We start from the raw sequence: 22011 nt of genomic DNA, 5'->3' as shown, positions 1-22011 counted from the left end.
CGAATCGAATCGACACTAAATGTATCACTTGGTCTGGCAAATCGATGACAAATTCAAAAGAGATGGAATCGATCAAATAAACGGCTCAAGGGAAATTCTCGGAGAAATTTTTTGACAAGTCATCATCTTTAAGAAAAAAATTCAAGCAGTAAATTTTGCTGTGTTATCTCATTTCATGCTGGTTTCCGTTTCATGTTTCGAAATGGCAGAACAAAAGCAAAGACCCGTGATGTCCCGTATTTTGTGCATAAAATTATTGTAAATTATCGGAAATTTATATGTGTGAATGTACAATCCACATTGGAAAACAATAAATTTCTTTTGTGTGTTTCGGGAGATGTAACGATAAAGCACATGAATTATTTCGCAACGCAACGCATTGTTCTCAGATACATGTCGACACATAACTAAGGTGAATGTTGATGTCAATTGAATGTGAGACCGAACGGAAATCCTTTTTTGCCAACAAAACTCTCGCACGAGAAGAAAAGAAAAAGGATGAGATAAAATTTTATGTGAATAATTTTCAGAGACCTAAAATAATAATAATTCATTTATTGAAAAGAGAGCTTTTGTGGGACACTTTATTGCTTTTTATTTTATTTTATATATATTTTTTTTTTCATGAAAAGGGGTAAAATGTCACATTGAATTCTTTGTTTGAATTTTCATGCTGCGAAAAATGTTTTACTAGCGGGTAAATAAAAGTCAGTTGACTTAAAAGGGTCATCAGTATTTGTATTTTAATTAATGAAAAAAAAAATCAGTATCAGAAGCAGCTGTGTGAGTTAAATTATGGAAATTACAAACAAATATTTGCTTGTTTCATGAACAAATATGCCGTTGAGTTAATAAGAGATGTTTTAAAAAGTAGGTACTAAACTTTTCAACGAATTTTAATTTTATATTTTAATTTTAAAATTAATTTAAAAAATAAAAAATTATTAAAAAAAAAAATAAAATAAAAACGAAAAAAAAAAAATAAAAAAAAATGAAAAGAAGGCATTGCATCACTACAAAAAGTACAAAACCGAGTTTTTAGGATATTGACGCATGGAAACAGAGATAGCAGTGTTCGTCTAATGTTACAACAAACCAATCTGTTAAGTGTATGGCAACGAATCTCGTTTAATGTGTTAGTGTTAATTTTTAAGCTCAACCCAATTCGTTTACCTAAAAGTTTATTTTTCTTGATTTCTTAAAAAAAATCAAATTTTATTCTCTGTTCCATTAATTATTGCAAGCAACACGTCTCAAGGATCATTAAAAACTTTAGTTAATTAACATTTTTATCGTATATTTTGATCGTTTTTTTTTTCAATGATGATGCTCTTACCGAACCACTTACCAATAAAAACATTTACCTCCCACGCACAAACACTTAAATCTGTTATGTTGTTCAGTTTCAGTCATTAAAGGCAAATGCATAAAAATTGCTCGAGGTATTTAATTTAATCGCATGCAATTTTCATCCGAGTTTTCCTTTTTGATATCTTTCTATCGGTCATCATACAACCTCGTTTCAAGCATTCACAAGGCATGGGTAGTTTATTCGAATCACGTCTCCAGTTGATTAATTGCTAGATAATTAAATGCTGTGCTTTGGACATCACTTTGTACACATGACATGGATGAAAAAAGGTACATCACTCTCTGTTATTCTTTCTCTCCCACTCGCTTGCCTGACTGTTCATTCGACTAAAATAGCCTAGTTAACTTTTTTTTTTGCTTTTTATGCAACAAGGTGCATGCTGACGCTAAATATTTGATAGAAAGAGATTAAATTGAAATCAGCTTGTGTTAGCAGTTTGTGCAAAAAAAAAACTAATCCTTTTGAAAGCAATGCAACGAGATAATGTAAAAGTTTTAAAAAAAAACTGAGGTTTTCTCGTGGTGTGTTTCCGTATTCACGTAACTTAATGCCATTTGTGTTTCACAAAGTCATCTAATTTCGTAATATCTCTCGACAGATCCGTAAATGATGATGACTATGATGAAAGATAATCGTCACAACTTGTTAGGGGGACGACATCATTTACAGCAAATTACTTCATTGTTCCTAGATTGTCAATCAAAATTTGCATAATTGCCTTGTTTCATTGGCAGCTTTCGCCCCATTGTTTGTCGCTCCATCATTCATCATGCAATTAAGGCGGAATTAGCTTAGATGTTGTTGTTTTTTCAATAAGAAAATAATTTCTTTTCTTCCTCAGAAACTTTTTTTTTCAATCAAATTTAAGCCCAATGTCAAGATTTTTATCCGGCACTGTGAATGTTTGCTCCTTCCATCAAACAAACGTAATTGATAATCACATAAACTGAAAAGAAGATCTTCGTAGATAATATTTCCTTAATCCAAAGTTAATTTGCATATAGCGGCGTGTTTAAAGAAAAATCTCACAGTTTTCCATATTTTCATAAAAGGGATTTTCTTTCTTTCACAATGCAATATTAGAGATAGAATATGAAAGGAAAGCAGGCATACGAGTTATCAAAAAAGGATGATTGTCTTTCAATCTTGCTTCTCATCTCGTTACTTTTTATACGAAAATGCAAAGAAGTAAAGTAAATAAAAAGCAGAAGAAGCGGAAGTAACGCATTATCTTCTTGAAAATGTCAGTTTTTGCTGCCAAATTGATTTTTGTCTGACCAAATCCGTGTGAAATTCACAGCTTTTTAGGTAGATGACCTCATTAAAAAGCGATTTCACGGCTTTGTTGAAGACTTTCCCGACTTGTTTTCATATTTCCTGCATGTGATAGAGCAGAAAAAATTGTTCAAGGATACATGATACGTTGTTTCCGTCCTCTTCACTTTTCTCGTATTTACTTACTCTTTGAGATAAGAGCAAAGTACACACACACGAAAAAAATGGCACTGTTGGGAATGGAGTTTGAAAAAATTTATAAACAGTCGATTACCCACACAGTCGTTCAAAATTGAAATCACGGTTCGGTTCTCCTTTTATTTTATTTTTTTTTTGTGTCTGTCTAGCGCAATATTTACTGCAAACTCGACCATTTATTAACTTACAGTTGAAGTAACTTTTCGCATGCGGCAATCGTAAACAGACTACAAGACATTTGACTTTCAAAGCTTTTTAAGGATTTACAATTCACTGCGCTGCTACAATGGTTTTCGCCTCTAAATCTCAAGTACATTTCCAATGAATAAATGTCTATTAAAGATAATCCACAGCACACGAGAAGAAAAAAAATCTGAATTCATGGAATTCCAGTTTAGTGTCGTGTCGTTCGTTTTTGAATATTGGATTATTGTAAATTTTTGGCTGGCTGGAGAAGTTGTATGTAAATGTAGTAGAAGAAGTCGAGGAAGAAAGGAAAAACTTGTGGCATAGCGTGATTTATTGAGGCAATAAAAAAATTATTGTATTTGAGACGAAATTTTTGTGTGAATTGGCAGAAATCCTGCATAATTATTGCTTGTCCTTGACTTTGCTTTTTGGTGTGGTATTAAAGAGGTGAATTGAATTGATTTTAACTTTAAACCGACTTTAAACTGTTTAATTAAGAACAAGCTGTTGGTAAACAAATCATTATTAAAAAAATGTTAGAAATTAAAAAAAAAAATAATTAAAATTTATTTAACGAATAATAATTTTTTTTCATCAAATAAATTTATTTTTTAATTTATAAATTAATTTTTAAAAAAATATAAATTAATTTTTTTTTATATTATTTAAATTAAAAATAAATTTTTAATACATACTAAAAAATATCCGAGACTTACAGAAATTAATAAAAATTAATTTTACAAATAATTAATTTTTATTTTTGAGAAATTTTAATTTTATTTATTTTTTTTTTATTAATACATATCCCGGGCGAAAAGGATAAATCGCACAACTAACATTTTTAACAAACTGAGAAAAATCGATTTAAAGTTTTTTACGGTTTTTGAGCTGTAAAATTTTTTTTAAAAACTATTTCTTCATTTTTAAACTTACAAAAGTAAATAATTGGCCACTAAAAACAATTTTTGTACAGACAAATTTTTTATCTACTCTCAAAGGGGTAGTTTTGGGAAATTTTTTATTGAGAAAAAGGATAAATCGCACAATTGCACAAAATTTCATATAAAAATGAGATTTTTCAACTCTTCAATTTCAATATTTTTCCAAATTTTTTGCTTCAAGTTGACTTTTTATGTAATAACAGAGCATAAACAACACAAAAACATGAACAAAAAACGATTTGGAGAAATTTTTATATTTGACTTATTACCATTTGTGCGATTTATCCTTTTCGTCTATTCTTTCTATTGAAAAAAAACTGGTATTTTTCAAAAATTTTGATAATCTCTCAATGTATCTTAAAATACTCGTCTTAAGGCATATTTTCTCATTCTTAACTCAATTTTGTCAAAAATGTCAGTTGTGCGATTTATCCTTTTCGCCCGGGATATTAATTACATTAATTTAAAAAAAAAGCTAGTTAAAAAAAATTAGTTTAGAAATATTTAAAGAAATAACAAAAAAAAATATAAAATATTTAAAAAAATAATTTTTTTTTGTCTTTTAAATTTTCTTTAAAATTTTTAAAATTTTAAATACTCATAAAAATAATTGAAATCAAAATTAATAATTTAATTAAAATTGATTTTGATTCAAAATTTTAAAATTTTTGTAAGCAAATTCTTTAATGAATGAAATATTTAAATCTAAATTTATTTAAAATCTTTATTTAAATATTTTTCTGAGTAATTTTTCAAACGAGCTCTTTAAAAAATAATTTTATGACATTTTTTGTTTTCTAAGCTCTTAAATTTATCATCAAAATTTTTTTCATGAGCTACAAAATTCACTTAAAACCCATCAAGAGAGTCGTTATTAACGTCATTTTCACTGTTGATCCATTAAATTAAAGGCACTGTAGTGCAAATCCCGATCGACGACTATATTTATGTAATGACTTGATACTTTAATCCATATACTCAAACCTTGTTTGTGTGCAACAACAGACAATCGAAAGTTAAACAGCGGATAAAAAATATTTTTTTCTCATCATTTAATCCTTTTTTTCACGTAACCTAGAATTTTCTCGTCTCTCATCATCGCGCTCTATAATCCCTTTATATCTGCCGTTAAATTTATTTTTTATGTATCCCGTTCATTATTTCATATTTTTTGATACTGTTATTTTTTTCCTGCACACAAAAAAAAATCACGGACATGCTTCTATTTATTGCGCGCTCACACCTTCGCCACACAATGAACTCACACAGACGACACGAGAGACACTTCAATACTTTTGGAATTTATCAAATTATTTTTTTGTCGTTTTTTTCCACCTTTTTAACAGAAACACACACGCTCTCTCGAAACTTTTGCTGCCTATATACCGAACGCACCGCATGTGAGGAAAATTCTCTGAAGTATGAAATTTATGCTGTTGATACGCCGAAAAAAAGAACCCGAGTGTGTGGCAACAAAATTTACTGCTTGTGAAAATATGCTTTAAAAAAAATATTATATTGAGCGGATTAGATGTCGGTCGGATCGGATCATTTCCATGGAATTTCTTTTGCATGTGACGATGATATATGTTAATAAATTTTATTAGGCTCGGGTTGGATTTTTTATTCAAATTTATTTTTATTTTTTTGAAAAATCCTTCGTGGGAAGTGTCCGAGAAAAATCTTGAATTAATTAATCTAACCTGCTGAGAGAAAAAAAAAATAAAGTTTGGGACATAAAAAGTGAACGTGATCAAAGAATTCACATGAGAGTCGTCCTCGTCCTTTTTTTCCTCTCGTTTGTAGCTGCGGATACCGAAAGTTATGATAATAATCATAATAAATTGTGTCTTATTTCGCATCTAGTCGTTGCGGCGACTTACAAATTTTACGGTTTTAGGCAAATTTGTGTCATCGGGAGTGAGGTAAGCGATGAAAAATGTCAGAGTTGCATGTTAAAAATTTTGCTTGGAGCGTGTCACGTTCTTTTGCAGCAAAACTCTCAACAGAATCATAAGTCCGTCAAATTTTTTCTGCTTTTTTTTTTGTTTTCTCAGAAGATGAAGAGATAATCTAAATTATTTTTTTTGACAAAATTTAATTTTTTTATGTAAATTTTCTTGTCCAAATCTCTCGAGTGGCTTTTTGACAATATTTTTGTGAGATTCAATGTCAATTGTTACATTTTAATGAAGGTGCTAACAGAATTAAAGCGGATAAAACCTTCTTTGCAGAGAAAAGTTTATCAACTTTTTGTATCGTTTTCATTCAATTTTTTGGAGTAGGTGTGGGAAAAATGGTCATCAAGAGACGCACTGTCAAAAAAAGAGAGAAGATAATAAAGTATCAAAGTGAATTAGGTCAAGAGCGTAAATAATCAACAATGAAAGTGGAGTGAAAGTTGAGAAAATTTCTTATGGGATTTGAATTTTTTTGTGTTTATTTTATAAAGATAAGAGAAGATTTTTTTTTGTTTGAAAATTTGAAAAAAAATATTTTTTTTAAATTTTACGTTAAAAATTCTTCAGATTTTTTAAAATGTTTATTTTTAAATCAAATAATTTTTTTTAAAAATTTAAATTAAAATGAAATATCAAAATTAATTTAATTATTGATATAAATTATCAATTAAATTAAATTAAATAAATTTAATTAAATCAAATAAATAATAAAATTAAATTATAATTTTTAAAAGAAATATTTGTAAAAATTTTTAATTTTAATTTTAATTTATTTTTTTTAATTAAATAAATTTTTTTTTAAATTATTATTTTATAAATTTTAATAAATAATTTTTTTTATCAAATAAATAAACTTTTAATAATTAATAATAATAAATTAAAATTTTTTTAAAATAATTTTTTTAATTAATTTCTTAAATTATTTAATTAAAGTTTATTTTAATTAATTTAATGATTATTTAATTTAAATTAAATAATTTAATGAAATTTCATTTTCCGTACATCCGATTTTTTTTTTAAACAAAATTTTGTTAAGTTAAGAAAAATATTATCTAAATGAGCCAATACAAATCTCAAAAATTTTTAATTTTTAAATAAAATTTTTTTTTTTTTAAAAAAAAAATCTTGCAAAAATAGATTTTTTAACAGTAAAAATATTAAAAGGAACTTTCTCATCGTTCAATTTTTCAATTCATCGACCAACTTTTCACAAACTTTTGAGTTAATCCTCAAAATATGTTCGCCTAATTGATTGAAATCTCCAATGACACGACTTTTGATACCTTTTTTGCTACTGTGGATCATGCCAGTCTCCAACTTTAAAACTATAAATATTCATTTTGATGAAAACGATCCTTTCCATACTCGTTTTTTAGCCAGACTTGATACCCACTCGTAATCCGTAGTTAAAATCAAATATTATCTTTCACACACAATTCGGTCTAATGACGACGACGACGAGCATGTGTCCATAAAAGTACTACAGCAAAAAAGTCCCAAACGTGCACTAAATATTTAGATGAGAGAGGAGCTCTTTGTTCTCCAAAAATAATTCAATAAAAAGGGAAAACTAGTTTCCTCCGTAATTCTATTACTTTCCAAGGGATACAAAAACCATGAAAAACATTAGGAACGTCTGTCTACTGTGTTGTCACTCTGAGGAAAAATCCAGAATAACTTACATGGTGTTAACAATAAACATGTTGCAGCATAACATAACAATAATATAATGGCATGACGCAACGCACGTGTAAGTCTCTCTCTACATATATTTTTCTCGTGTTTTTCCAATTCCCAAGGCTGTTTCGTCGGTTTTTCTTCGTCTTCTGCTTCGCAAATGGCGTGCTAGACTAGATTCAACAGGACGACGTTTTGTTGGCGCAATAATCGGAATGACCTGTTTTTGAAACGCTCGGCATTGTCTTACCGTTGAAGTTAAAGTTGAACATGGCAAAGAAGAGATAATGATCGTCCTTTTTCAATTACAGTGACAGCAAAAGAGAGATGATATCTGATTGTCCTGAAGAGGTTTTCTCAACTTTTACAGATAAAATAAATAAAATTTTTCGCATTAAAGCAAAAATGTGCGGATGAAAGAAGGGCTTTAAGCATTTTCTTCACGCAACACGTCGCACCGACGACGACGATGAAGACGAAAACGTCGTGGTTTGTTCGAGCGTGGGATTCACAAATCTCCTCTTTTGTGTGTACTTTTTATTTGTGTTTTTCGGTTTTCATTTCGTTCAGTTCATTCAAAAAAAGTTGTATAAAAGTCGTCGCACAAAAGATCGGCGTACGTGTCTCATTGTTTAGACAAAAAGCAGGAAGGAATGACGACAAAAAAAGAAGCGCTTGAAAAAAAAACAAACTTCACAGGAAAAAAAAACAATTCAAAAGGATTTCTTTATGGGTTTTACCTTGAATTGAAGGGAGGCGAACACGTGTTTCGGTTTAAAGAGGGTTCGATTTGTTTTTTGGTCCATTTTACAACTGCAAAGGCAAATCTCAGTTAAATGTTCAATCAGAGTCAATTTGGGTTTTAGGAGTGTAGGCAGATACTTACCGCAGAGTTAGCTGATGAAAATTCAACATTTCTGGGAATCCAAGCAATTTTGATGAAAAAGTAAATTTACGGATATTGCGTTCTATTTTTACCACAATTTCCAGTTGTCATGAGCCTGAAACGAATTTTATTGACGAATTTGAGACAAAGACGAAAACTTTCCATTTATCAAATTCGTTCTGTGAAACTTGTAATCCGATTTTTAGTAGATTTTAGACAAATTGCGCTAAAATTCAGTTGAAATGAATGATATTATAGCCAAGCTTTACGCCCACAGCAGTTGAAACAATTTCCAACAACTGTTTTTGTGTTTGAAAATTTACATGGAAATAAATGCTACAGCAATAAATGGTTGAGGAACGAACAAATTTGCGGTTGATTCTTGTAATTTTACAACAAAGTTGTTACATTTAATCACGATTTCCGCGAAATTTGAATTGTGTTGAGTGAAAATTTTAATTTTAACTGAAAAAAAATTTTTTAAAAAAAATTTAATTGATTAAAATCCTATTTTTTTAACAAAATTGACAAAAATAGAGCAAACATGGATTATTTTCATTGAGTAATTCGAATTCAATTTACCAGAAATCCAATTAAATACCTTTTCAAATTGTCTTAACTAGCAATTTTCTCAATACTTCACATTTTTGTTGTTCTTCCGTAATCCTTTGTTTGGTCATTTTATTCCTTTCTTTACCCATCAATGCTGTATAAATAACTTTAGGAAACAATTTTTGCAATTACCCAAATACCTTTCTTACATAATAAGTACATAATACCTTTTATTGTTTTTTTTATGCCTTTTTCATTGTTAAGCTATATGAGGGTTGAAAAAGTGATCCATCGTACAAAATTTACGGTTTTTGTGAATGAAAGTTTTTTTTGCATCACGTGGATATTTTGTGTGACAAAAAATAATTTTCCTAGCCTCAAGCAGAGGAAAAATTACAATTTTAATAATTTTAGCAACTGTTGAACATTTTCAAGGATTTTTTAAATATTCAACAAAAAGAAAAAAAATAAAATAAATAATTAAATTATATTGATTTGAAATGACCAAAATTGTGTAAATTAATTTCAGAAAATTAATTTCAGAATTAAAAAAAATTAAAATAGTTTAATTTAAAAATTAATTAAATTTATTAAAAAAATTTAATTTTAATTTAGAAAATAATTTTAATTTTTTAATTTTAATTTTTAAATTTTAAAAAATTCTTGAAAAAATAAATAATTAAAAAAACAAAATAAAATAAAAAAAAATAATTTAAAATTTTTAAAGTTATTTGTAAATTATTTTCTTTCATTTGAAAAATTATTTTTGAATTAAAAAAAATAAATTGTTTGTTAAAAAGTTTCAATGAAATTTCACAAATTAATATTTTTTAATTTTAATTTTAATTATATTTTTTTTTTAATTTTAAAGAAATATATAAAATAAAAAAAAAATAAAAAAAAAAAAAAGCTTCTGACAGCTTTTGTCAAGAAACAACACCCTAAAAAAACTAAAACCAGGATAAACATTCCCAAAATTGATTTATTTTTTTCTCTATTTATTTATTTATTTGTTCAACGATCATCTCACGGAACTTGTAAATAATTTTACAACAATAAAACATTCTTCCTCTGTCTTTTTTTTCGGTTGTATTTTATTTTATTTCCATTAAACAAGCAAACCAACAAACAAAAAAGGCTCACGTTAAATCATTGTTTGGTGCAATATTGTACTTTCGGTACATATGTATAGTTTCGGATAAATATAGCTCAACAATGAGTTAAAAAATGTATTCCATTCACGTAGATGATTTATAGCTTGGGTTACGTGTCAGGCACAAATTTCTTCGTGTGTAATTTTCGTTCGTAATTTTTCGTCATTTTTTGACAATTTAACGAAAAGCCAGAAAAAGGACTTTTTGTTGAGTACTTTTTAAACCACTTTCATTTATTGTCTGAAAAGAACTTTGCATTCGTTTTAGATAAAAAAAATTCTTTTGACGCAATTCCAAGATTTCTTTTTGTACTTTGGCACACATCCCACACATCCATTTCACGCAAAGTCATAACATTTATTGGGCCGCTCGTGAATTTGTTTCGTGAACAGCTGCGTGGGTTAGCAAAAATCACCTTTTACATTTACGATGTGTTAAAAAATGTGCTCGGAATGGCACAAAAATTGGCAAAAAATTCGCTTTTTATTGTCATGTCTCTCAAGTGGATGTCAGTCACTACTGGGAGAGAAAACAAAGGAAAAAACAAGAAAGAAAGACAGAACACTTATGTTCGCACACACAAAGATGTCAACAAAAGTAATTTTTTTCACCGCAAACAAGTCAATTTTTGTCATGGTGATGAATGATTGTTTTTTTGCTTCTTTGCAAGTAACTCAATATGGTTTGTTCATTTTTTCATCATTTTTTTTTTGTTTTGACAAGAACGTTTATTCATAATTTTCTTACCCTTTTGTAACACATTTTGACCAAAAAATTGATAATATGTTTGAAACGTTGTCCGTTTGTTTCAAAAAAAAAATTTTTTTCACTTATTTGGAAGTAGATTTATGAATAAAAACTATTTTTTTTCGTTTTGAGGAGTACAAAATTGTGATTTTTTCGTATTTGAGGAGTAAATTTAAGATATTTCTCTTTTGAGGAGTTCCAAATTGTAAAACGAGGGGTATCAAAATGTGAAACATTGGCACTTCATAAAAAATAGAATAAGAAACATTAAAAAAATTCGTTGAGGAGTATAAAATTTTATAATGAGGAGTACAAAAATGTGAAAATTGTGTATTTGAGTCGAAAGTTTAAGAGGAATATTAGAAATTTCTTTGAGGAGCATAAAATTATTAAATGAGGAGTATGAAAATGTGTAATTATATCGTTTGAGAATAATCTTTTGAATTACGAGGAGTACTAAATTGTAAAATTAGGAGTAATTAATCATTAGATCAGTAAAAAAATTCATCTTGATTTTATGAAGTGATATGTTTTAAATTTTTTAATCTTCAGAGTCATGAGGAGTATCAAAATGTGATTTTTTTTTGAAAAATTGCATCCAAATGCGATTTAATTATTTTTTCCTTTCACTCATAACACTTTTTAATCTTGTTTTTCCTTTCCCACACTCAACTTCATCGTTATTCTCGTGATGGGAAGAGGCATAATAATAATAACTGGCACAGGAACAAGTATGACACACACCCGAGTATAATCAATCAAAAACCTGTTTGTTGTTATATTTTGTTTTGTTTTCTGAATGAAAATATTTTCCGTGATGAGAACAATGAAGCAGACGACTGCCAACGTGTGAGAAAAAAAAATTTTTTCTTAGAATAATAAAATCTAATTTGCTCAGTTTTCTATTGTCTGAACGTCTTCCGTGGGTCAGGAAAAAAAATAATAATATAATAATCATAAAAATTTAATGGTGAGGAGAAAAATTTCTCTCACACTGGTCTAAAACAAAATATTATCGTTATTAACCATGGAAAAGCAAAGTACTTCGAAGATGCTATTCTGACCATGAAAATCATTCACGATGGACGTGACAGGTTCTTTTCAACGCAAAAATCCAACAAAAATATGACAAGAACAGACCATTCTTTGTTTATTCTCTCGATATTATTATATTTTTTTTTTATTGTTTTATGACCCAAAAATTCCTTCGTTTCTGTTATTTAATGAATTGCGGAGGAAACTTTCATTGAGCTTGACATCGAAAAGCAATTTTATGTCTCTTTTCTTGGAAATCGGTCAAGCATAACAAACAACTTTTTTCTTTCATCTGTCTTTCCTGTCGAACTAAATTTTATTTTTTTCCTCAGTAAAAAAAAAGAAAAATCGTAGTTCCGCACGTGGATTGGATTGAAATTAAACCGATGACAATAGAAGGCAAATTTACTGTAAATTAACATTAATAAATAAAATGTAACAAATACACAATAACCGCACGCAAAATTGGAAACAAGTCAATAAAAACCATGAAAATACAAGATTTGAATATAAATTAAGTAACTCACAGGGACCGAACGATGAACACCTGTCGATTTGTATTTTGCATTGATACACCCAATAAAAAAGTCATGTTCATATCTTTTTCTGTTTCCTTTTTTGTTATTTTATCTGTGTGTTTTTTTATACATTTTTGGAACGAAAACCAATCCTTGTTTGTTGGTTGGCATGTTTTTTGTCGTCTTGGGAAATAAGCGAGCAATAAAAAGTGATACGAGCGGTTCGTTTTGCAAAATTTGTCTCTTTTTCTCTCCCTCTCTATCGAGAATCTTTTTTTTTTATCGAGATTAAGCAAAGCAGTCAATTTTGATCATTTCACATTTTTTGTTTGTTTGAAAAATGAATCGTTCTTTAATGTGATTAACTTTTCATACGAACAAGAAAAAAATAGCAATTTTTTTGTGTTTGACACCAATTTTATTTATGAATGAAAAAGAAAATAACCTTGAGATTTTTTTTTGTGCTCGAGAGATTAATGTCGTGCGCGTCATAAAATATTCCAGCATCTTCTTAATTAATGTTGTACATGAATTTTATGCGTTGTTTGTGATAAAAAAAAAACATGAGATCAGTCATTCATTGGCTTTTGGAGCATCTGTCATGTTTTTTCAATGGCATTTTTTTTGTGAGGATGCGATAAAAACAACACAAAAACAATATTTTGAATGGTTTTTGGAAGTTGATTAAAAAATAATAGCGGATTTTTGAAGAATTTTAAGTTTTTTTTTAAATTATGAATTAATTTATTAATTTCAAATATGCAATTTAAAATATATTATTTTAATTTAAAAATACCTGAAATAAATAAAAAAATAAAGAATTTTAAATTAAAATATTTTTTAATTTTTAATTAATTAAATTTAGATTTAGATTTAAATTTAAATTTCTTAAAACTTTAAAAACATTAAAAAATTAGTTCAGCGATTCGAAATCTATTCCAACATTTTTTTATTTTTATGATAAATTCCTAATGTCATTTTATTTTACTTAAAATATCTGAAAATTATTATTTTTTTTTTATTTTGGAAAATTGAAAAATATTTTTTTTCTGTAAAATCGAAAACTGAATAAAATTTTCTTCAAAAATTATTCATTAAATTTTTTTCTTTTTAAATAAACTTGTAAAATTTGACGTATTTTTATTTTTTTAAAATTTTATTAAAGTTCTTCTTATTTTCCCTAAGTTCTTAAATATTTATGCGAAATTTGATTTTTTTTTTATTTTTTTGTTCGAAATTTAAAATAAAATTATATTCAGATTTCTATTTTTGACAAATAATAATTTGAAAAAAAAGAAGAAAACTCGAAAATTTTAACAGACAGACTTAAAAATGCTTCAAAATCAATTTCCAAACTAAACCTCGTCTAAAAACGTGTACCAAACTCCGCCACATCAATGTTCTCTGTCAGATACATGTCAGTAACGATGACAAATTATAAATTCACGTATAAAATCCTTCCATTGTTCTGAACATTTTTAAATTAAATGCCTATTTTGATTAGGGCGAATCCTCACACGTACACATCAACAACAGCGACGACGACGACGACAACAACATTCCGCGCGCGCGAGTTCCAACTGACTGCCTGAATGAGTGAGTGACGGAAAGTGTGACAGGAAATTTCATGATTTATTCAATGTAAGTGGGAGGTAGGTACGCATCAAATTTGTTTATTTACATTCAATGAGTATTTCGATTTTTGCGCGTAATTCGATTAGCTACGGTGGTGACTTTTGCTTCCGTTCCTCGTTTCTCCAAAAATTTTTCTTTTGATCTCGTCTCTAATCCGTCGAGAAGAAAGAAAAAATTCACCTTGACACGACAAGATCAAACATTTATCATTTTTCGTGTCATTTTTTATCTGTAAGCGCGACAGTTGACGGCATTATCACGCACTTTCGGAGGCCCCTGTAATGTAGAAACCTTGTAAAACATCAGCACAAAAGACTGCGGCGACACAATAAATTTCTCTTGAACCACCCCGACCATTTAAAAGTGATAAAACATGCCAATTCAAGCTGTTACCATTATCATCATCATCATCAGTTGTGTCTCTTTGTGGCGGAGCAAACGAAAAAAAAAACGGAACATGATGAATTTAAAATTGATGAGTTGACAATAAAAACAGAAGAAATCGACAATGCTGCTCGAGTTGCGAGAAAAACGGGCGAAGGGGAGAAGTAATTTATTTTATGCGGTTAAATTAAGTGGAACACCAACCACGTAACTTACTTGATGTTTCAATGATGTTGTTGCCGCTATTGTTTCGTCGTTTCCTTGTTATGATTGTCCGAAGAAGAAGAAGATGGAGAAAAAAACGGAACGGAACCTTTTTTGATTAAAGGTAATCTCCTTTGTCATCTTAAATTCATACACACGATCGCCTCCTCAGAGCCATGAATTACTTAAGCTAAGCACATATTGTCTTTGTTTTGCCATTTTTCCTTCGACATCCGCATTTTATTTCCATCACAACGGTCCAATAATATTCCGTTTGAGAGAATTTATCGCTAAATAAGGTTTTGTTTTGATTACAGTTTAACTGAGGCACTCGAGCCCATTAAATTTCGTCATTTTTTTCTGCTCCCTACCTTCAGTCATTTTACGACTTTCGGATGTCATTTACATTGTACAAACTACAAAAAAGGTTCCAATCAAAGAAAATTCCGTACATAAGGAAATTATGTGTGTTATGTAATGTCGAAGAAAATGACAAGAAAAAATTTTATGAGGGCCATTAATTAAGAAAGAACATTTTTTACATGACAAACGTCTTTTGTGCGGAACGTTGCGACAAATATTTTTCACTCTTTCTTCCTTATTACGACTATAACAATAAAAAGTTATCATTGGAAACATGACTTTATCGCTTTTTGATTTTAAACCACGTGACCTGACCCAATGCACATTTTAAAGTTTTTTGAATATTTTTAACTGTTAAATTATCTCATAGTTTAAAGTTTATCAGAGTCAAACAAAAAAAAATTATTCCATTTCAAATTTTATATTTTTTTCCCAATGCACATTTTAATTTTTTAACCACGTGACTTAACCCAGTGCACATTTTAAAATTTCCTTTTATTTTAAATTATTAAGTGTGGTCAGTTTATCCCAAAAAGCAATTAAATTGTTTATCCTATTATTCATTTTAAATATTTGTCCCAAGGCATATTTTATTTAACCACGTGACCCAATGCACTTTTGAAACTTTTTTAAATTTTTTCAACGGGATTAACTTTATAAGTTTGAAGCAATGTAATTTTCATCCCATTACACATTTTATAATTTTAACCCCAATGCATATTTCAATTTTTTTAACCACGTGACCTTAAAAGACGTTAATTTCTGCATATAACCGCATTTTTTTCTACGAAATGCGGTAAGAATAGTTCACATTTGCATTCTATCATCACAAAAATGGAGACGCCCGATAGTTTTCATTGTTCAAAACTTGTGACATAAGGTACGTCGAACCAAAATTAATTAAATTTTCCGGCATATCGCATGACAAAAAGATCAAAAATAGAGAAAAACCACACGTGCTTTGAAATTGACGGTCTACCCATTTTATCTTTCCCTGTTCTCCCGTATTTCTCGTAGTACTTTGTCGAAATTTGTTGTCACAATTTCCAAAGAGATTTATTGCTTGAGTAGTCCACGTGCACAATTTTCGTGACATTTTTGTCACAATTATCTGACTTCCTGTTAGCTACGGAGCAACAAAAAGTCAAGCTAGCTCATTAATAATTTCAGCGACACATCTCTCTATCAGGTTTCTTGTGTGTCTTTATGTGTCGTCGTCCTCGCGCGACATTAAAGTTGTGAGACACTAACTTTGTTACAGCTTTTGATTGAATTAAAGCTGTCGTTGTCGCGTATATTTTATTGAAGAAAATGGGGGGAAAAGTTGTAAATTGATTATGAAAAGAGGAATAAGGATCGAATTTGACGCGCGTTTTATCTTGCCGTTGCCTTGCTCAACTGAGAATTGAAAGGAATATAATTTAATTAAAAATTTTTGTTGTTTATTTTGTAACCAAACTCTCGTCAGTCAGCTTTTTCGTGGCGCAATTGTGAAAATTTTAAAGATTTTTGTGAATTATTGCAAAATTTATTCTTGGAAGTCGTTCATCATTTGTTGTGAAAGAAACAAGCTTCTTTGTTTATTTATTTGTTTTTAAACGAAATGGAATGGAGTAAATAGATTGATTGTGACAGACAATGATTTGTGTTGTTTTTCTCCTAAATTTACATAAAAAGAGACTTTGTTCTGTCCAGAAGTATTTTTTTTTTGTTTTTTTTATTTTTATATAAAAAAGACAAAACAAGAGAGATTTTTTTGTCTTTAAAATTAAATTTCGTCGCGACAAAAAGGAATTTTAATTTCATTCACTCCATCCAAGGTCAAAAAGTAAATGGCCCAAAAAGTCATCCATCAAATTCGGTCAAAGGGACAAGTAAATAAACGGCAAAAAAGCGTGTCAAGTCTCTTTATCCCATTTCACAAAAAAAAAAAAACAAATGAAAAATTATTACCTTAAAAGTTGGCATTGCTATTTTCGTAAAAGCCGCATCATGTTCATTTAGCGGTCTACCTTCCCAACAATACACCTTTTTGATATGGGTCTTTTTAATGCTTCTCTTAGTTTAAATTTGAATTAAAAAAACACAGAACAAAAACTGCAAAAGTAAACACTCTTCTTACAAAAATGCCCCGTAAAAAGGATCATCTTGCTTTTGCTCTCTCTCTTTGTCATTTTGTGTCTCTTGTCTCAACCGAGGAACAGTAGAAAATGTTGCATTTATCTAGCAAGCAACAACCGTAAAACCCCCATTTTAAAATTTAAGCACTTTTGTGGCTTACCAATTCTATCTACGACAACATCTTTTGTTTATTTACACAAACTAAATAACAAACAAAAAATTACATTTCATGTGTGTTTTTGTTTATTTTAACGATATTGTGAGAAAATTACGTTTAACGGGTTTTTTGAAAAATTGTTGCAAAAAAATATTTTTTTAAGAATATTTAATTTCATTTGAATTTTTATTCAAAAAAAATTATAAATTTTTTTATTAAATTGTATTTATTGATAAATTCTTCTTAGAGCATTAAATATGAATTAAAAAAAAAAAAATAAAAAATTAATAAAAAAATTTTTTAGACTTTTAATAGGTATAAGAAATTCTTAATAGGAAGAAAATTTTGAAATAAATTAAATTTAACTTAATAAATAAAATTAAATTAAGTTAAAATAAATATTGATATATAAATTTAAAAGAAAAAAATGGCCAAAAAAAAACTTTAAAAAAAAAAATATTTTAAAAAAAATTTTAAAAATTTAAAAAAAAATTTCAAAATTAAAAAAAAAAAATAAAAAATTTAAAAAAATAAAATATTTGAATAAAATTACATAAATAAATAATAAAAGTTTTTAATGTTTTTTTAAAAAAAAATTTTAATAAAAAATATTTTAATTAATTTTAACATAAAAAAATTTTAAATTAAAATTAAATTTATAAATTATTTTATTAACCTGATAATTTATAAAAATTATATCTTGAATTACAAAATTTTTTATTTTACAGAATTTATGAACAATTTGAAAATTTTTTTTTTAAATTTAATTAATTAGGTATTAAAAAAATAAAAAAAAATATTTAAAAAAATCTAAGATCTCGCATGTTTTTCACAAATATTCAACATTGCAAAACTTAAATTTCTCACAAATGAACATAAAATTGCGAGAGAATCCGATATGCATCCATTTAGTGGTTTGGTTGGAATATGTGATAAATGTATTACTTTGAAAACACACACGAAAAAAAAACGAGCGAGAAGAAACAATGTTATCGCACTCTGTCCAACCAACATTTATTTGCATTTTTACCAGATAAACAAACATAGGGCACAATGACAACAAATGCACACACACACACACAATGTTTGTTCAAATTTATATTTTTTCTGTGTATTTCGAGAGATAGCTGGCATTAGACAAGTGTTAGAAAGCGACACAAACAAACTGTGACAGAGACCCAAATAATGCGGCGAGAATAGAAAAAGGCACAAAAATGTAAAATTTATGTTGGTTAGTTGCAGATGCCGATGTGCGTGTATGACACAATTTTTCTTGAGAGTTTAATTAAACAACAACAACAACTGGAGTCCATGTCATAAATTATTATGCGAGAAGTTGTGTGTTTGTTTCGGAGGAACTATTTAGGCAAATTTTCGGTGAAAAGTTGACTGACACACCAAATGTTGCCGCGTTTTTCAATCAATCACTTTCCATAACGCTCCGATGCCTCATGACAATGAATGATGGATTTGCACCGAAGAAGAGTCAATCGCCAAACCACGGAAACTTTTGTTCTTCCGAGGTTGAGTAATGAGTTGGGTCATCGTGTGAATAATGAAGATTTAACAAATGGACTCGTTTTTCACGCAAAACTGAGACGAGATGAGTTAATTTTCGGTGTGTGTTTGGTGTAAGTATTTAGCCTGCGCCAAAAAATTGAACATTAATCTTCCTAATGTATTTTGCTATTTATCATATTAGGAAACAAAGCGAACGTCTTTTCCTGTTTTATCTCTAAATCGAGTATCAGTGTCGAGGAGTGGATGATCTGAGTTGCCTGCGGCTTTGCAAAGAAACATAAAATTCATTAATTTCCATGCGCGTCGCCGAAATGACTGACGGGACGGTTTGAAGACGGTTCAGTTTCTTGAACTTTTATTAATTTACGCTAATTATTAATGGAAACGCCCGGTATTTCGTGATGAACGTGAAATCTTGATTAGATTTTTCCGTTTTTCTTCTTTTTTCTGGCAAGTATCATCAATCAAGATTTTGGTAAATCTTCGTAATGGAGGGATCAGTAAAAGTAATCAACTCTGATGGACCAATTTTTCGAGATAGAAGAGGGATTTGTTGCAGTCAAGTGCTTTATTTTTATCGACTTTTTTATAAAGTGAGACAATATTTTCAGTATTTTATGATTTTTGGTCATTAGACAGAAGTTAATTTTTTTTTTAATTTTTTGCTATTTTGATTTATTAATTATTTTTTTTTATTTTATTTGAAAAAAAAATAAATAAATAAATAAAAATTTAAAAAAATGTTATATAAATGTAAAGAAAAATTAATTTTAAAATATTTAAAGGCGAAAAAATAAAATTTTATAATTTTTTACTTAATTAATTTCAATTAAATTATTTTAATTTTTTTTGTTTAATTATTTTTAATTAATTTTTTAAATTTTTTTTAATTTTTTTCTTAAAATATTTCTCAATTTAAAGCTAAAAGAAAAAAACTGAACAAAATTGACCTGTTTAACATTTTTTTCATGAAAATGACACAAAAAAAAAAAATCAACTGACAACTTCCGCAAGAAATTTTTTCATAAATTCCATTCTGTCGTAGAAAAAAAGGCACAACTTGCATGAATTCCGTTGATTATGTATTTATTAAAATAATCAAATATTAAAACAATGATGACTGTCACAAAACAAAGCTCTAACTCGCACACAAAAAACACACATTTTTATTCCGAGCATGTGGCAAAAATGTGATAATAAAATGAAAAATTCATTAATTCCTTTTGTGCGGAAGGCTTGTGTGTCATGCGTGTGGCAAAATTCTGAATTCGCATGCATATGGCAAAAATTTTATTGTTTCGCTCATATTTATGCCCCTAAAACAATTTTTCGTACTAATTTAGTAAATTAATTGAGTTTTTGTTATCAAATATGTGTGTGTTTGTGTGCCCTTTGCGTACAAATTGACGAACAATGTGGACATTGTTGAATAATAATATCATTAAAAATTATAATTAAAAATTTAAATCTCGGATGATGAAAGGGATTTTTAGTGGCATAGGATCGGAATAGGAAAAAAGACGCAAATTAAACCACTTTTAGACGTAGGTACTTAATTTGCTGGAAATTTTTTTGCTTTTTACGTATGAAGAGTACTTGAGCCAATTAACTTTTAGTTTGAAGGCAAACAAAAAACTTCTCATCATTTTTGTCATTAATATAAATTTATTTTAATGCTCTTCACTCGGTAACAAAGTCAACCTCAAAGATAGTTATCGTCGTCATAATTTATCATTTTTACCGCGTTTCGATTTTTTTGAAAAAAAAAAATATATATATATTGTCTGTCTGTACATTTTGTCTGTCCCATATTAACATGAGGAGTACAAAAATGAGAAAAAAATAATTATTGAATAAATTCGTCAATTTTTTAATTAAGTTTTAATTAAAATTTTATAAAAAATAATTAAAAAATGCGAAATTTTAAATTTAGTGCCAATTTTCTGTACTTTTGCTTATCTTTTATTAAAATGAGGAGTACTAAAATGTAAAAATTTTATTTTTCATCTGAAATTATTTAAAAAAAAAATGTTTTAAATCAACTAAAAGCGATCAAGTTTATTTTGTCAACTAACCTGTCAAACATTTTTTATGAAAAAAAAAAATTATGATGTTCACATGCACAGCAATTCCTTGTACCCATAGATGATATTTGTTCATCCTTTTTAATTACGTTTGTTTTTTTTTCTGCATGTCACTGTTGTCGGTTTAATTTTTTTTCTCTATTTCTCCTGAACTTTTTTTTTTCACATGAGAAGTGATGATGATGAGCATGACATGAAAAGTTGACTTTTATAACGTATCAAAGTTATTTTTTCCCTTTCCCACTCAGGAGACCAGACAGTTAATGAAAAAGTTAAATTATTATTGCTCTTTGACGTTTATTTCACTTTTAATGTGAGTCAATTTGAAAAATATTTCTTTTGTCGTGCCACGGAAAAGTTATGAATTCTGTCGAAAACGACCTAATCGACATGCCAGTAAAAGTTAATTAAACCACGTTGTCGTTGTCGTCATGTGTGTTGTCATAAAATTTTACGATGACATTCCTTCACAAATACATCAGAAATATATTTTCGTTTGTTACCTTTTTCACCATTTAACGAGGAATGCGGTTGCAATTAAAGTGCAGAAATAACATTTTCCTCTCGTTATTTTGTCGTTTTCGTCTTTTTTCCGTTTCAGCTTCGAATTCTAAATCGCTAACTATCATGCAAGGGAGTAATATGGCAGATTCTTGACAACGACTCATGCATAAATTTCACTCATTTTGAGATGGGAAGAAGACGAGATTTCTAATAAAAAGTTTTATGTGTCGTGCAAGCACATTTTGAGCACGTAAAACAATTAAATTTTACAGAAGACGACCCACATTTTGTATGTTTTAGATGAAACTTGATGGGTTGGATGCAATTTTTCTCGATTTTGTGACATGACAGAATGACAGAAATCGATTTGACATGAAATCGTGCATTTTTTAAGTTTCAAGAGAATTTTCATTTTTCTATGTTGAGAGTTTTTTTTAATTTTTCTAAGTAAAGTATATTTTAACACTTATTTTTCAAGAAAAAAATTTAAAAAAAATAATCAAGAAACTTTTTTTTATATTTCAAAAATTTTT

At 28.3% G+C, this 22011-nt stretch overlaps 1 protein-coding gene across 1 annotated transcript in view; it reads left to right on the top strand.

Annotated features, from left to right (window-relative positions):
* LOC134830228 (octopamine receptor) overlaps nt 1–22011 on the top strand; it is a 71967-nt gene that overhangs the window by 47389 nt on the left and 2567 nt on the right. The gene's annotated exons all lie outside the window — the stretch shown is intronic.

The sequence above is a fragment of the Culicoides brevitarsis genome, chromosome 1 (genome assembly GCF_036172545.1).
Source record: "Culicoides brevitarsis isolate CSIRO-B50_1 chromosome 1, AGI_CSIRO_Cbre_v1, whole genome shotgun sequence".
Taxonomy (NCBI): Eukaryota; Metazoa; Arthropoda; class Insecta; order Diptera; family Ceratopogonidae; genus Culicoides; species Culicoides brevitarsis.
The sequence above is the reverse complement of the archived record's forward strand: the minus strand, read 5'-3'. Positions and strand labels throughout refer to the sequence as shown.